Source organism: Malaya genurostris, chromosome 3 (genome assembly GCF_030247185.1).
Source record: "Malaya genurostris strain Urasoe2022 chromosome 3, Malgen_1.1, whole genome shotgun sequence".
Taxonomy (NCBI): Eukaryota; Metazoa; Arthropoda; class Insecta; order Diptera; family Culicidae; genus Malaya; species Malaya genurostris.
In genome coordinates, this window is record NC_080572.1 from 207,370,650 (window position 1) to 207,387,746 (window position 17,097).

At 37.7% G+C, this 17,097-nt stretch overlaps 1 protein-coding gene across 7 annotated transcripts in view; it reads left to right on the top strand.

Annotated features, from left to right (window-relative positions):
* The window catches only part of LOC131435566 (potassium voltage-gated channel protein Shal), a 556,411-nt gene that overhangs the window by 308,455 nt on the left and 230,859 nt on the right, over positions 1 to 17,097 (top strand). The window contains exon 5 of one of the 7 annotated variants that reach the window (XR_009230513.1): positions 951 to 993. The exons of the other annotated variants lie outside the window; for them this stretch is intronic. The gene's annotated coding sequence lies outside the window, so the exon portion shown is untranslated. The remainder of the gene's footprint in view (positions 1 to 950; positions 994 to 17,097) is intronic. 7 annotated transcript variants of the gene reach the window in all.

Sequence of the window (17,097 nt, forward strand, 5' to 3'; positions counted from 1 at the left end):
GCTTCGGAATCTGTGTATCATCAACATCACATCCACGCCTCATCGGGAGTGCTTCTGCTCTCTTCAACCGATCCAGCCGTTCCGATAGCAGTTTCACATTTTTCATCCACTACATTGACGTATATATAATTAATTACATAAACACACAGTGGCAAAAAGCCTGGGTAAACAGAAAACGCTTGTCCCAGGCCTTCGCGGCGCGTCTCCCCAATTCCCGCTGGCAACAGAAAACGGAAAGCCCTGCTAGGGCCTGGTGCCTAGGGAGGAAGTGTGCACGTGTTCTGTCTGACAAAAGTCAGCCTTTCAGTACTTACGCGGCGCTCGGGTCTCAACCTGCTTTATTTTTGAAGAGCTTTTTTCTCATTTTCATGCCATTCAGCTTTCTATTGTGAAGAACTGTTGTTGTCTGACAAGATTTCTTCTTTTTTTTTCAACATGTCCGCGTGACAGGATTGGAACAAACTTTCCATGAAAAGGAGTGGTTGTTTTGCAACCTGCGTGACATGTACTCATAATAATTTCGGGGTATTTTTTTGGCAAGGGGAAGGAGTAAGTTTTTTACTCACGCTTAAGTTTAAAGCCTGTCGTAATCCAACGGTAGCAGCAATAAAACGATTTCCTGACAGCTTGACAACTGTCAAGCACTTTTCAACTTCCTCCTTTGATGGGGCCTTCAATAGAAGAATAGTGCTCTTGATTGCAGCAATCGTGACCGGATATCAAAACAGATTAAAAAAAAAGAAGGAAACTATATTTGTATTCCATTGGTAATCCTAACCATTGGACACAATTTGCCACATGCCGTTTATTCTAATAGTTTATTTACCCACCGGATATTTATGTTGGTTATGCATATTTAAGTATATTTTACTTTCTCCTATCTTTCCAGGTGAGTTAGCAGAACAAACATATTCTTTGGAAAACATTGCACTTTTACGGTTACGTTCCAGATCCGGTGACAACGATGAATGGGGACTGTTTGGTTTGTTTACGGTGAGATTTCATTTGCATGCACAATCGAAAGACTGCAATCAAATTCCGGCAGGAATGCTTCCTACTCTGTCAGTATGTAGGTGTAGAAATATTTCTGAGCTAAATTAGATTGCTGTTCTGGAAGTACATATTAGGACACTGCGGACGAATTTCATACTGCCGGTATAGATTGGATCTATTTTCATCGAGATCAGCACTAAGTTGTGCCACCTTAGATTATCAGTTAATTTGATCTGATTATTTCAGTCAATTTAGTCTATAATTAGAACACGCACACACTGGTACGGGAGACTCACAGACACAGATGCCATTGAGGTCGCAGGATAGCGTGTACCATACATTATCTACTGACCAATAATAAAGTCATACGACAATTGATTTATTCATAGGAAGAACTAGAAGTGAACCCGAATACGATTCCGATTGTTTGTGTCGTAGACATGGTAGATACTAAAACACAACTCACACCTAGAATTGTTAGTTCTGCATACGATACTAACACATGGGCTGAAAAGTCCCGAGATTAACAAAGAGAACACGATTTTTTTCTTTCAAAATTAACTTTATTCATCAACGTAATTTCCATCAAGAGCAATGCAATCATTCCAGCGGCGCTTTAACATTTCAACCAACCACTTTTGTAGAACGATTTATCTTTTGCCTTAAAATAGGCCTCAGTTTCAGCGATAACCTCTTCATTCGTGCGAAATTTCTTAACGGCGAGCATTTTTTCAGGTCTGCGAACAGCCAATAGTCACTGGTAGCCAAATCTGGCGAATACGGTGGATGTGGGAGCCATTCGAAGTTTATTTCATATAGCTTTGCCTTTATTTTGATTAACTTGTAACACGATGTTTTGTCACGTTGTCGGTCGTTTCTTTGCGATTTCAGCCTTCAAACGCCCCACTAACGCTATGTATAATATTCATTGTTAATGGTACTTCCTTTCTCAAAATAGTGGATAAATATTGCACCACGCATATTTCAAAATACCGAGACCATAACCTTTCCAGTCGATTGTTGTGCTTTCGGGTGCTTTGAACGAGGTTCACCAGTTGCTGTCCATTTAGATGAAGATCGGCTTTGATTCCGGAGTGAAGTAATGAATCCATGTTTCATCCATTGTCACATATCGGATCGAAAAAATTCGGTTCGTTACGTTACCTTTAAACATGTCCAAACACTGCTCAGAATTATCAACACGTTCTCGTTTTTGGTTCAACAGTGAGCAAACGCGGTACCCACATAAAACAGAGCTTCCTCATAGTCAAATGTTCATGCTATATAAAGCCAACACGTTCTTTTGATATCTTCACGATGTCAGCTAACTCACGCAACTTCACTTTTCGATAATTCAAAACGATTTTGTGGATTCCTTTATGTTTTCTTTTGCTACCGCCTCATTTGGACGTCCACGTTTCAAGTCAGCAAACCAACGTTTTGTTGTTGTTTCTAACGGAGCGGTGTCTTCATAACACTTTTCAAGCCATTGCTTCGTTTGAACGGTATTTTTCCCCGTCAAGAAGCAGTATATAATTAAAATAAGAGATTGTTTTTGATCCATTGTTCTGAAAATAACAAAAGTAGCGTCACTCCTAGCACAATAACTCACAAACTAATGACTAGAATATCACAAATTTCTTTTTTTTTTTATAAATTTTTTTTTATTCAGGTCAATTTGCGTACAATCTTTACGTGGCCGAATGAGCCATGTTTTCATTAGATAAAATAATTTTTTTACCGTTGGATCTCGTTGTCACCCTTTTTCTAGGGGGAGAGGAGCTTCCATTTTGATCTTGCGATGATTGAGGGGCACTTTATCACAAAATTTTAACAGCTGTTTTTCAAAGTTTAGTGTTAACTAAAAACGAGTGACTGCAATAAAACTAGCGCCATCTATGTGTTGGGCCCGGTACTTTTAAGCCCATGTGTTAGCTTGAAACAAGGTGCCTGGAAAAGATAGATTTGTCCGTTTGCCATCAGAACCGAAAAGTCAACCCGCAAGTCTTTTTGTTTGATATTTAATTCGTCTGTCTTTATTCAATCTGTTTTTTCTCTTAATGTCTTTCTCTAGTCTCCAAGGGTGGTGTATGAATGGATTTAATCCTGGACTGCAACTGATTTTGCTTAATTGAATTTAAACATGATTGGTTTCCATTGAAAAAGATGTATGACATTTTATTATTAGAAACTATGCTCAAAAAATCACTTCACTAGTTATTCGTTTGATCGAGTTATATAAATTTTTCGGAATAAACGTATGGTGTCTGCTGAAACAATCTTTTCTTTTTGTCTCAAACGTTTTTGTGCGCGATTCTAATAGCAAAAATTATTGCTCAAAATTTTGCTGAACAAAGTTTCTAATGTAAGGTACTATAAATAGTTGTGATTGTTTTTTCATCGAAGACTAGTCAAGCTTCCAATATCAATATTCAGTTGATGCCAGATCGATAAACATAAAACTTTTTAAAAAAGTCATGAAGTAAGGAAAGTTTATGGAGCAAACTAGTATTGTAAAAAAACTTTAAAGGAATCAAAAACAAAATTCATAACTCTTAAAAGTCATTAAGTTTAAACATGCCATCTTAAGCAAAATGGTGGGTACAATTAAGCCCTACAAGTGCGTCATAGATAACTGTTTCGAAAATTATACACAAAAGAAAAACTACCGCTGAAAATAGGATTTAGGTTCAACCATTGGAATAATTTACAATCAAAAATGGCTGGAACGGTTTTGATCGAACAATTCTCACATGACAGGTCTCCCAGTCAGCCAGAAGTTTGTTAATGTGTTTCTTCGCAGTTGAGTAAAACGCGGGATGACCTCGATTATAGAGTGCAGGATGATCGTGATCAGCACCGTTCATCATCAACACCAACATACTAAATGGTCCTTCTCAGAGCATCCGAAATTTCCAAAGAATATCTATGCAAAAGAGGATTTCGCTTAGATACACATAAGTTTATACAGAACACAAAAAAGTCGGTTGTGTATGCAACGGTATGTTATACCGTTTTCGTTTATTGATCAGAGCAGCCCGAGAGCTGACCCAGAGTCGCCAATACAACTTTTGATGAGTTTGTTTTACCAACCTGGGGTCGCTCTAGATCGGACTCCAATCGCGTAGTTTCGCTCTGAAAATTTTCTCAGGTTGCACACGACATGCATGCGAGTTTGTTTATTTTTTTCTTTTTTATATGAGTTGTTGTTCAGGGCGCGTACCACGTGTTCGTTTTACTCGGAGTCAGAGCCACCCGCGTGTAGGTTCTAAAACGAAAACGGTATTAGAGGCATAACTCGACCGTCTTAAACAACATGCACTAATCTTCCTCGTATTAGTCAATTAGAAATACGCATACGGTATATAACCATCCATCCATAATGTCTGTTTTCCTAGAGAACAAAACGTGTGCATTCAATCATTGGAAATATTGCATATTTCTATGTGTCGGTTTTGCACTATACGCTTTGCGCGATGATTCGCTCGATTCATGCGGTTGAAATTTAGCGCGTCTTATTTTGACACTGAATTTCACCTTAATGCTAGTGCATATCGAAAATTTTAGAGAACTACAAATTTGAGTAATTTGTGGCTATCTTGTACTACTGAAAATTTCATCATAAATTTGTGAACATATTTTCGATGCTATGAAGTAAAAAATATGTCGCTGCGTTAAATACAACAAGAGATGAATACTAAATTCTACCCATTCAGAGTGAATTTTGAAAAGGCACCTCATAGTAAATAAGTTGGGTTCACGACAAAAAACTGCTTCCTTCATATTTAAAACATATCTTAGCAGTGATTTTGACAATAGTTGTGTATTCTTTCGTCGACAGTTCGAACAACCCTATACAATCCTTGATTTTTTGAGTGATTTCCAAATATTGCTACGGGTTTATATTAGTTGCGATTAGGAGCCACTTTTGAGTAGCGAAAACTTTCACTTGCATCTAGTCGAGAGTCGGTCAATGTCAATAAGCGTCTTTTTGTGAGGTCAGTTTCTTCAACTAGTGTAATTGAGTTCTGTTGAACCCATGAGCATTATTGTTACAAGACCATAGAGCTATTGGAAATTCCATCTTTGAAATGGGGCTATGCAGAGAATCATTATTTACTGGAGCCTGGGTTAATTGTCTTCGCAAAGTCAAATTTCTATCGATTCTAGTATTCCAATGTTACGATTGTTCATTCGTCTAGCGGTGTTCCAAAGAGTATTCATTGAAGTGTCTCTTGACAAAGGCATGGCCAAAATGTCTCCATATATCCGACCAAATCCTTCTAAATGTATAAGAGCAATATGATAGCTTTTCTATTGTGAATCGATCAACATTAGGAATTCAGAATGTACACCAGCCAGAAATAGTACTATCCCGAAGTCAGAATTAAAACAGTTTTCACTATTGATTTATTAATTTTTTAGTTGATTTGACGTGAAGTCGCCCTAACTAAGTTCATTTTTTGCAATGACTGAGTGAAAACATATATTGAAGTATCGAAATGAATAAGAAACTCACAGAAAAGATTTTTTTTTTGGGAAAACGATACGCTCCGAGGCAGGACTCGAATCTGAATTGTCATGCAATCCGTGCATATGCTTTTTACCATTTCCACCACCCTGAGCTGTGGTATACACAGTTCTACAACAGCACGGAATTGGTAAGCGTACGTCGAACATTGATCTAAATCGTAGCCTCCTCACGACCGGCAGTGATAGCCGATAATTTGACAGAAAGCGGTTCGATATTTCTCTACATTGTATACAACATGTTCAATCTGGTAGAAAATGCTACAAGAACTCGCTGCCTCTCAATGCATGAACCGTGAGAGATTTTTTTTAAATTTCTTCATTCAACTTCACACTTTGAGTATTTCACGACTCTTAACAAAATATATACAGTCTGGCAATCGCAGAAAATCGAATCGATGGTTCGACTTGATGATTCTCATACAAGGTTACAATATTTCAAAACTTTTGTGTGGAGCATTCACAAACATTTTCATACACAACACAACTCATACAAAGGTTATATGCATATATTTAAAATAAGCAGCAATAGTAAAATGATTCTATCGCAATTATCCACTGCCCGTATAGAATCGGATCGCAAAATGAGAATAAGCGACTGCGATGCTCAACTCGCTCTCACACTGGTGTTCATTCTATCTTAAATGAACTATGCCGATTTTTTGTTGCTGAGATGATATCCTTCTCTCTTTGAAGGCCCTGATTCAATCGTGTGAAGAGTTGCTAGTGAGCGTTCTTTGATACGATAAAAGCCATCCTTGACGACCAGTACCATATATTCAAACATGTTCTCTGTTCATCAGACAACAAACACTAGTTTTCTCACTCTATACCTATTTTCCGTCCAAACACTGGGTAGGAGAGTAATCTTTTCTAATCGCTTGTTTTCTTCTTTACTGTGTCAGTCGCTGTCTGGCTATCGTCTGAGACAGACCCCTATGAAGGCTGTTTGGCTGTTAAACCTTTGTACCAAACACAGTCGAGTGCTTTTTCTATGTCTAGTAGAGAAACTTCAACGGATAAACCGCCTTGTATTTTGACGAAATAGGAATTAAGGCAATCTCTAGAAGGACTAAAATACGGCCAAATAACTACACTAATTGGCACAAAGTTTTCTTTTGTATTTGGCATATAGGGTTACTGCACCATTTATTCATCTCATTAGTAGAATCGCCATGCTATTTAGAAGATTAGTCAAATTTCAATTAACGAATTATGATCAAATCGAATACAATGTCTTCGTTTCGACTCCAAGAAATAGTACCGCAGAGAAAATAGTGTGGGAGTGTCTCTATTCTCATCTTACTCCTACAATTAATGGATTGAGTACAGACAGTAGATTCACTATAGCTTATCGTTAGAGTATATGAGATGAAAGCAATGAGATAGAAACAAGTGGGGCAAACAAAGCCCTTTAGTGTTCGTTATATACATACAGAGGGTACAGGTCTTTTGATACCGAAAGGCCAAATTCGGCAAAAGTGTGGCGGAATTGTAAAAACCACCACGCTTTCTACACTTTAGCCATCAAATTAACCATATTGTAAGCCTTTCTAGAAGTTACTGAAGATGGCTGAACCGTTTTTCATAAACTTTGATTCAATTAACGGATCAGGATCATCTCGCCGAAAGGGTTATTTCGCCGAATGACAATTCGCCGAAAGTCATTTCGCCGAATGACAATTCGCCGAAAGCCATTTCGCCGAATGACAATTCGCCGAATGGGCCACTTCGCCGAACGCCATTTCGCCGAAAGCCATTTCACCGAAAGGGTCATTTCGCCGAATCCAAAAAATCGTAATTAGTATTGATTTAAAATAAATACAAATAAAAGATGATAGCGTTAACGCCCGTTTTGTTGACCTACAATTGTACTTCTTGATTGATTCTTGTACTCTTGAATAAAGATTGATTCATGATCCTCAGAACGGAGTTCCCAAGAAAACTTGTTGACTATTAGCTACTAAGCATCAAGTCAATTGCATAGGTGTATCTACAAGGCAAATGTATCTGGTAGTTTTCGTTTATTAAGTGAAAATGAAAAAATATATCTAATGCGGCTACGCCACATCGTTTTGGTACATGTGTTGTCCAACCTTGCTACCGCTCGTTCGGACCTAACTGAAACAAAGAAACCTAACTTCGAGTAGACCGGGCAAACGAGGCGGTTATGTGGCTGCGTCACTTCAGTTATACAGGAAACATAACATACAGGAGACATGGCCCTTTCGGCAAAATGTGTCTTTCGGCGAAATGGCTCTTTCGGCGAAACGGCTTTCTGCGAAACGGCTTTCGGCGAAATGGCTTTCGGTGAAATGGCTTTCGGCGAAATGATCCGCTCCCCAAATAACGGGTCTTTTACTTTAGAACATTTTATCCAGATCTGACTGCCGGCTCCGGACCTAAGGCATGATAAGTGGAAAATACCAATTTAATGAGTATTATATCATGAACGTAGGTCAAAAACAGATACAATTCCCATAATACTGTCTGATAAATTCTTCTAGTTTGCTGAACTTGTTAGTTTTAGGACATATAAACCTAATTCGGCACAACTGGTCGCCCTTTTCCAATTCCGGAAGCATCGAAAGTAGTGAAGAAAAATTCCGTGCCGGTGTCAATAATAATAATAATAATAATAATAATAATAATAATCCTACTATACATTGTATGCTCCTGATTAATGCTGTTTATCTTGACTTACATATGCAGAAGTAACGGAAACGCAGGTTCACTTCGATGGTTAGATTTCATTTAATTGGTTTAATCGTAATAGAGCATGAGATAGTAAGTCCAAATTTAACTAGGTTCAAAACTGTTTCAATTTGTAGGTCATATTTGTTGCTGACAAACGAACCAACTTCGGTTATTCCGGTCATCTGAACCCTGTTTTGGAAGTACTGAAAACAGTAATCAAAAACTGCAAAAAGAATTCCTAAATTTGTTGTGGTTTCGGTTCCGGAACTATAGAATAAACAGGATTTGTAGATTTTGTTAGATTAAGTTCGAACAAACTTTCCTATTTCTTTTAAATTAACAGTTGTTTTTGCGTTTTTGTTTTTTATCAGTAATATGGGAAAGGCCAATATTACCCAACAATATAGCAAATCGAACCCATACGATTTAATTTCAGATGGTTAGTGTAATTAACGTTTGAAATCGATGTACCGGAGCTTATTATTACATTCGATATCAGGCGGTTTGAAGTTGTATCGTGATTGTTTGACATACTACAACACCAATTCAAGCATTGACCAACCTAGTCAAATGATTGAATCCATAAAAAAAGGCAATTAAATGATTACTAATTACATGCCATTTATCAACAGCATGTTCGGCCATTCAATACCGGGTGGAAAAATCCGGGAGAGTGAAAAAAAAATCATGACATCTGGAATCTGACGGCCGGTATGACATGATGCAAATTCGAGTAAATAGCCACATGCCATTTATCAATCCACGGGATCTTTCTTCCGTTCCCACCCCGGGCAGGGCATCAATTGAAACCTAAAACATTTGATTTACAAGCGCCATAATTCACCATCTTTCAACCGCACCGGCTGTTCTCCAACACCGCAACTTGCCGCGCCGCCGGTGCTGTTTGCCAGTGTCTTCGGTTACGTGCAGTAATTTATAAGCGAATAGACATCGAAGCTCAGCACGATATTCGCCACCCCCTCCTCCAGCGCAAACCGCGCAAAAGAGAGTCCAGAGCGAGGAAGGTGCGACGGGAAGTGAGAAAAATGACTAAAATTATCAAAAACGAATTAATCATCTACGAACGGTCTGCTCTGGGGACCTCGAGGAGCACGGATACCGGCCGGAGGGCTGCACTGAAGTCGAACCAACGCTACGAATAGTGCTAGCTTCCATTGATATCCTCGCGAGAAGCGGTTCGCAGTGTTGCGATTGGTTGTAGAGACTCGAACACGTATTGCTAGGGTAATCGATTATGTTCGTAACACGTCGGTTCACGCCTTCCGGTTCCTCTGCGTTTGAGTTGATCGTTGGCTAGACTGGTGAGCATGGATTTGATGGATGAGTTTAAAGTTGTAAGTTGGGGGATTCAAATTGATCGAATAATCTCCTGTGAATGCTTTTGAACAGTTTTTAAATTCACACACGGATCGATCTCGTGCATTTCAGTCAAAGTGACAGGGAACAGCTCATTGGTCAGGTCTGATATTCAAATTTGAAAAAAAAAACGTTGTAAAGATTTAAAACGTAGCAGAAACATTGTGTTGAGAAATTATGCTTAATTTCGTTAGTTTATTGACTGCAGGAAACGTTCAGACGAATACTTCCAGTTCCGGAGATATTTCATAAGTGGTGTAACCGGTAAACCGCATTTTTTTCATCCATTCAACACACTGGAACCTTGACCTACGTGCAAAATCTGGGGAGCGTAAATAAAATTTCTAGTAAATTTAATAAATTGTTTCAAAATTTTCGCGTTTGAAGATGTTTTTTCAATTACATTCGATTTTAATATAAATAACACACAAAACCTAACAACGTGCATATGCAAAAGCATCTAAGAGCATTTGAGTATATTTTGCGACTATGGAAAGCTTTAAAAGATATGTTAAGATCCAAGAGCTACTTGGAATATTGTCCTTTGGGACTACACTGTGCCACAGCAAGAAGAACAACGGCTAATGTCCTTTTTTTGTTTCATATTTTTAGAGCTACACATTACTTACTTGTCTATTTATAGCTGTTTAAGGTATGTTCTCAGTAGTCCAAGAACTTCAATGAAAACAAGTCTTAAAATCTACACGAGCAACCACCAGCTTGTGAATATATTTTCAATGCTGTTCAGAGTCGTGGAGCTACATATTACTTACCATGTCCAAGGGCTTGATGGCCCCTCCCCAGGCCACTGCGAGTTGTAGGGCTCGTCTAGAATGCGGTGGGGTTTGACAGTGGGCTCTGTTAAACTTCTATAAAAAGCTGCAGGTGTCCGCAAACAAGTCCTACTATAGCGACCGTGTGCCGCTCAAATTGCACAAGCCCGATATCCCGTGTCCTGATACCCCCAACCTTTAAATTCCTACACCATCTGTTCTAATACCAATCCCTGATTCAAGGTGTCATGCGACCCGTGCTAAGGAACGAATGGTTTTAGAGCTAAAAAATTTCAAACAGAGCTTGATGGGCACCTGGCGTCCCCATCAATATAGGGCTATTGCCCAAGTCTATTCCTGCTCGGTCGAGGGAAACCCCCTACGTATGGGATCAAAAATGGAACTGAATAAACAACAAAAAACAAACAAGGAAGGAGAGGCGGTAAACCCCTTTGCGAGAAAGAGTTTGAGAAGATCTCCACCCGTTGCGAAGGAGGAAGGAACAAAGGTAGCCGACGAAACAAGCGACAGCAGTGCGCTCATCGAATCAGTGGACCAACCAAAGACCCTGGAGTCGGGGTCTGATGAAGCTCTATCGAGTATGATGGCGGTCGTAGAGCAGCTCGATGCGATTATCGCTTTCACTAGCCAGAAAAGCAACAACAGTAGGGATCTCAAGCTGAACTTGCTTATGCTGAGGAAAGCCGTAAATGCGGCCAAGAAGGACCAGGAGGCTCTAATAGCCCGAAAGGAGGGAGGCGAAAGGACGGATAAGTGCTCCCAAACGGAGCCCTTATCATTCCAGAGTAGCCCGAGTCAGGCGACGATTGACTACGCACTCTGCCTGACAATGGAGAGGAACCAATTGCTTGAGAAACGAGCCAGTGTCACAAACGCGCCACCAAATCCCAGATCGCGGGCATCTTGCAGCGGAATTGGAGCGCAGAAGCGAAGAACAGAACAAGCGTTGGTTTGGGAGTTTTTCCCTTGTCGGGGAACTCTACGTCGGTGTAATCTAAATCCTCCCCCGGGGATTAGATGAGTAGATTGCGACGTAGCTCCGGTATGGATCTTCGGGGCGCCAGTGAACTGGAAGCCATCCTCCAACCGGAATCACAGGATCGACCTCATTCGCGTGTCCCGTGTGGCAAAACACGAGATTCGGTGTCGGGAGAAACTCTTTCGTCGGGGAGCTCTCCGTCGGCGTAGTCTAGATCCTTCGACAGGGATTAGATGAGTAGATGGCGACGTAACTCAGGTATGGATCGTCGGGGTACCAGTGAACCGGAAGTCATCTTTCAACGGTCGTCCCGGGGAAACTTCCATCGTCAGGGAAATTTTTCGTCGGTGTAGGCTAGATCCATCGTCGGGGATTAGCTGAGTAGTTCGTGACGTAAACCAGCCCTGGGTCGTCGAGGCGCCAGCGAACCGGAAGCTAAGCTCCAACCGGAATCGTCGGACCGACCTCGACATCCTCTTGGTCGATCCCCTATAGCGAAACGAGTGGCTCGAAATCGCGAGATAAAGGCTATAGCAGGATAAGCATGTGAAATCTGCCCCCAAAGGGAATTCATATTGTTATATCACATTCGAAAGTTCATAGACTGGAAACAATTTTCTCAAAGTTTCAACCCTTTAACTGCCATTTTGACGGAGCTAGGGTGGTTCTATTGATTTTTATTTTATTCGATTTTTGAAGAAATCGCTCCTCCGAAAAATTTGAAAAAAATCAAGTGTGTTTCAGGCATTATGAGGAAGGTTTACATTTTTTTCAAAATTTTTGAGGATGTATTTCTTCCATTAAAAAATACTGAAAAATTTCGAAACATATTTTTTCTCTCTTCCAATTTTTGCACCACCTTATGTAAATTGCTTAAGAAATAAACGTATTCATGGAAAAAAAATTCTAAGAAATCGATTCTAACCTTCATCAATGGCCACTTCTGTTTGACACCAATATAAAAAAGTAAAATTCAATCCACTGTTGTTTCAATTCGATATACATTTAGTGAAATATACAGAGCTGCAAAAAGGATACCGCGTTGTACGAAACCCCACAGTGCAGAACGATTTTACCATTTCATGAAACACTATCGAATTATTGAACTATATACAGTAACTTTTGAAACTGTGATGAAATTTTAATTCTTTCTTTCATTATTCTTTCATTACATCCATCAGCAACACGTAAACAACTGACACCCGCTCTAGTTCTTGACTGCCGTAATCGAATTTCATATCTGTGATACTCGCGACGTTCAAATATTACTACCAAAAAAATCCGGGGTGGTGCAAAAATTGGAAGAGGGAAAAAATATGTTTCGAAATTTTCAAGTATTTTTTAATGGAAGAAATACATCCTCAAAAATTTTGAAAAAAATTGTGAATCTTCCTCATAATGCCTTAAACACACCTTTTTGGAGGAGCGATTTCTTCAAAAATCAAATAAAATATAAATCAACAGAACCACCCTTGCTCCGTCAATATGGCAGTTAAAGGGTTGAAACTTTGAGAAAGTTGTTTCCAGTCTATGAACTTTCGAATGTGGTATAACAATATGAATTCCCTTTGGGGGCAGATTTCACATGCTTATCCTGCTATAGCCTTTCCCATAAGTAGGAGAAAACGACGCAGACATCCATGACGATGCATAAGTCCGGGAAGGGTGCTTTGAGCACCGATAGCCTTCCACCCCGAGGTAATACCTAACGGTAGTCCCGGGCAGGTTGGGTTGGAGATCCAAGTTGTTTTAGTGGGTAGATCCAATTATACAGTCCTGTGGACGGTCCACACTCTGTGCGTAAATGCATTTCACCTTGTAAAAAAAACATATTTCTTACATGTCTATTCTGATCTGAATCAGACATATTTTTAGTCATCCAAGGAATCACGAGTATGGAACGTGAAGTCAAATAAAACGCGTAAAAACAGGCACGTAAATTGAAGTTTTTAGTATATTCTCCGGGCATGGGTGAAGCGTTTTTGGAAATTTAAGTCTTGTTTGAAAGTTTATTTTGGGTTGTTTAATAAATTTATAACTTTATTAAACCTTTTTATTTTCTATACGTACAAGATACCTCAAACGATTTCAACAAACTTGTGCTCGCTTGATATGGTAACGGATCATTAATAGGCTTAAGGGGCTCGTTTCGGTGAAATAATCGAATAAGTGACGTAACCGACAAAGCGCATAGTACAGTTATGACTCAACCATTTTAGACTATCTCAAGTTCGTTTGCAAGCGACAATGTAACTTCAGATCAATTTTAAATTGGTTATGGTGGGCTGCTAGGGTTTCGAAAATATAATCGATTAATTGGCGTAACTCTTTACTCTCCATTTAATTCTCTGTATGAAAGCTTCGAAGGACTCAATGATCATAATTTACTATATAATCGTTGATACTCTCGGATACGGGAATATTACCGAATAAACGACATTATACAACACAATTTAGTGAATTACTCGAATAAATCTTTAATTTATTGGATCTAATTAAATTTGTTTAAAAAATTCGCTCCACGACGATAGGTTTACAATGAGACCATTCTATTATCAAGAGAAAAGGATTATCACTCCAGAAGGAGTATTAACAAGGGATTTTTTCGAATATGCAACTTTTTCATCATTGCTTAACAGTTAAAGTAGTAACGTAAAACCGTTACAAACAAAATGAAATAAACGAATCATGCAGGTTTGATCACAATTCGGAGCCCAAACTCAATTAATCGTTTTAAAGCGAGTGTAAGGTTTCATAGTTTTGTGATGAAAATAAACTTTTTTGCCTTTCTCATATAGAAAGGCTATGCAATCACTGTGAAAATCGACTTTTTAACCGAGGGCCGAATGTCGGTTCTGGAGTTATATGGTAATATGTGAAAATTTGAGAAAAAAGTTTAAACTCAATTATCTCTGGAACAACTCAACCGATTTTTGCAAACTAAGATTCAAATGAAAGGTCTTATAATATCCTAAAAATTTGTGGAACATTTTATCAGGATCTGACTTCCGGTTTCGAAACTAAAGCGTGATAAATTTAAAATTACCAGTTTTATTAGTATTTTTCCACGAACGATGGTTAAAAACAGGTACAAATCCCATAAAACTGTCCGATAAATTCTTCTAGTTTGCAGAGCTTGTTAGTTTGTGGGCATAAAAACTTAATTCGGTACTACTGGTTCCCTCTTTTCCTGTTCCAAGAGCACCGAAAGTGGAGAAGAAAACCTCCTAAAACTAAATTCACTTCGATTTCTCTGCGATGCTTGAACCGATTTTCACAAATCTTGATTTGAATTAAAGTTCATACTGTCTTTAAACCTACTATGAAATTTCATCCGGATCCGACTTCCGGTTCCGCAGTTGCAGGGCGATGAGTGTCAAAGTTTTCAAATCGCCATATAGAGTGACAATATGTACAACACCGAAAGAAGAAGAAAACACAAAACGAACAAGGCGTGCTTTGTTCTATTTCGTACACGTTGTGTAGTGATGTCAATAATAATAATAATAATAATAATAATAATAATAATAATAATAATAATAATAATAATAATAATAATAATAATAATAATAATAATAATAATAATAATAATAATAATAATAATAATAATAATAATAATAATAATAATAATAATAATAATAATAATAATAATAATAATAATTATAATAATAATAATAATAATAATAATAATAATAATAATAATAATAATAATAATAACTGCTACGGCTGCTGATTCATGATGTTTTGCTTGACTTACATATGCAGAAGTAACAAAAACGCAGGTTCGTTTCGTTTGTTAGAATTCGTTTAATTGGTTTAATCGAAATAGAGCATGAGATAGTAATTATAGGTTTAACTACGTTCACAACTGTTCAAATTTGTAGGTCATATCTGTTGGTAGTAAACGAACCAACTTCGGCTATTCCGTTTATCTGAATCCTGTTTCGGAAGAATTGGAAATAGTGATCAAAACTGCAAAAAGGATCTCACTTACTTTTATTGGAGATGGCCAAATCAATGTTCACTAACTTATAGGTTCAAAAGTAAAGTCTTACAGTTTCATACGGAATTCCTTAATTTGTTGTGGATACTACTTTCGGTTCCGGAACTACAGGGTAAACAGGTTTTATAGAGCTTGTGAGATTAGATCCGAACAAATTATCCTATTTCTATTCAATAAACAGTTTTTTTTTTCAAATAACTATTTATTGGAATATGAGTTAAAATTAAATTCTAAACCTACTTGTATTGTGTAATGGGGAAAAGGAACTTATATACTAACTTACTAACTAATACAGAGAGCGAATCGATTCAATTGAAGATTGCATCGATTTTTGTCGGAATTTGCTTATAATATTATGTGACATTACATCTAATGGTTCTATATTTGTGTGTCTGTGTAACTCATTTGTACTAAACCAGGGAGGACGCTTCAAAATCATTTTCAGAATTTTATTCTGAATCCTTTGAAGCGTTTTTTTCCTGGTGGAACAACAACTTGACCAAATTGGTACTGCATAAAGCATGGCTGGTCTGAAAATTTGTTTATAAATTAACAACTTGTTTTTTAGACAGAGCTTAGAATTTCTGTTTATAAGAGGATATAAACATTTAATATATTTATTACACTTTGCCTGGATTCCTTCAATGTGATCCTTGAAAGTGAGTTTCCAATAAACAGTTGTTTTTGCGCATTTCACGATTATATTTATAATGTAATGAGTAATATGAGAAAGGCATCATTACACCACTAGGTGGATTAAAATAGGTTTTTTTCAAAGAGCTATTGTCGAAAATGATAAAAAAGTGCTGTACAGTATGCGTCAGAAAATTTTGAGACTCTCACTAATACTACCTTACCGCTCAAGTTACTCAACCTAGTTTAATAAAATTATGCTCCAGTTGTCAGTTATTGTTTACAAACAGATTGGTATATTTGAATTGGTTTTTATTAAGGAAGATTTTTTGAAAAATGTTCGACAAAGACGACATCCAGTTTCAGATATCATGGCTTTTGTAAAATATTCAAGAGCTACTATATTTCCTGTCAAGGCGTCAGATGGACTCCCAACAGTACCAAAAAAACCTGGAAGTGGTCGAAAGCTATCTGTGAGAACGCCACAGTTAATACAAACCATTAAGATGAAAGTAACTCTTGATCCCGTTCGGAGCATGAACAAAATGGCGAAAGCCCCAATGAAATTAAAAATGTTTGACTCTCATCATTTACTGACGCATACTGTACTTGTGAAGCCACAAAATAGTATTATACTATTGATTTTCACAAAATCAGTCAAATTTTTCAATAAAAAAAACTGCAAAAAATCCTTACCAATTCCTACACTGAAAGAAATTGATTCCAAAAATTTGAAATCAATTTACAAAAAAAAAATATTGACGGTGCCTTTTTATTTTATATATTAAACTGAAAGTCATTATCATTCATGAATTTAATGAATCTCAATTTGAGAGGAGATTTTACAGAATGCTGGTTGCCCGATAATTGCAAAAAGTATCAGTAATGGACAAGAAAAAGTTTGAGCTAGAAACATTTATTTTTCTTAAAACTGCCCGCCTTATAACACATGGACGGTTGAAAGGGAGCATAATAACCTACCTTGGGACAAAGTTTCATTGAATTCGAAAGTGGTGTTCTTTTGTTGTAAATTGACTTTAAATTTTGAAAATCGATTTTTTCTGTATAGGATTCCAACAGGCGAATTTCGC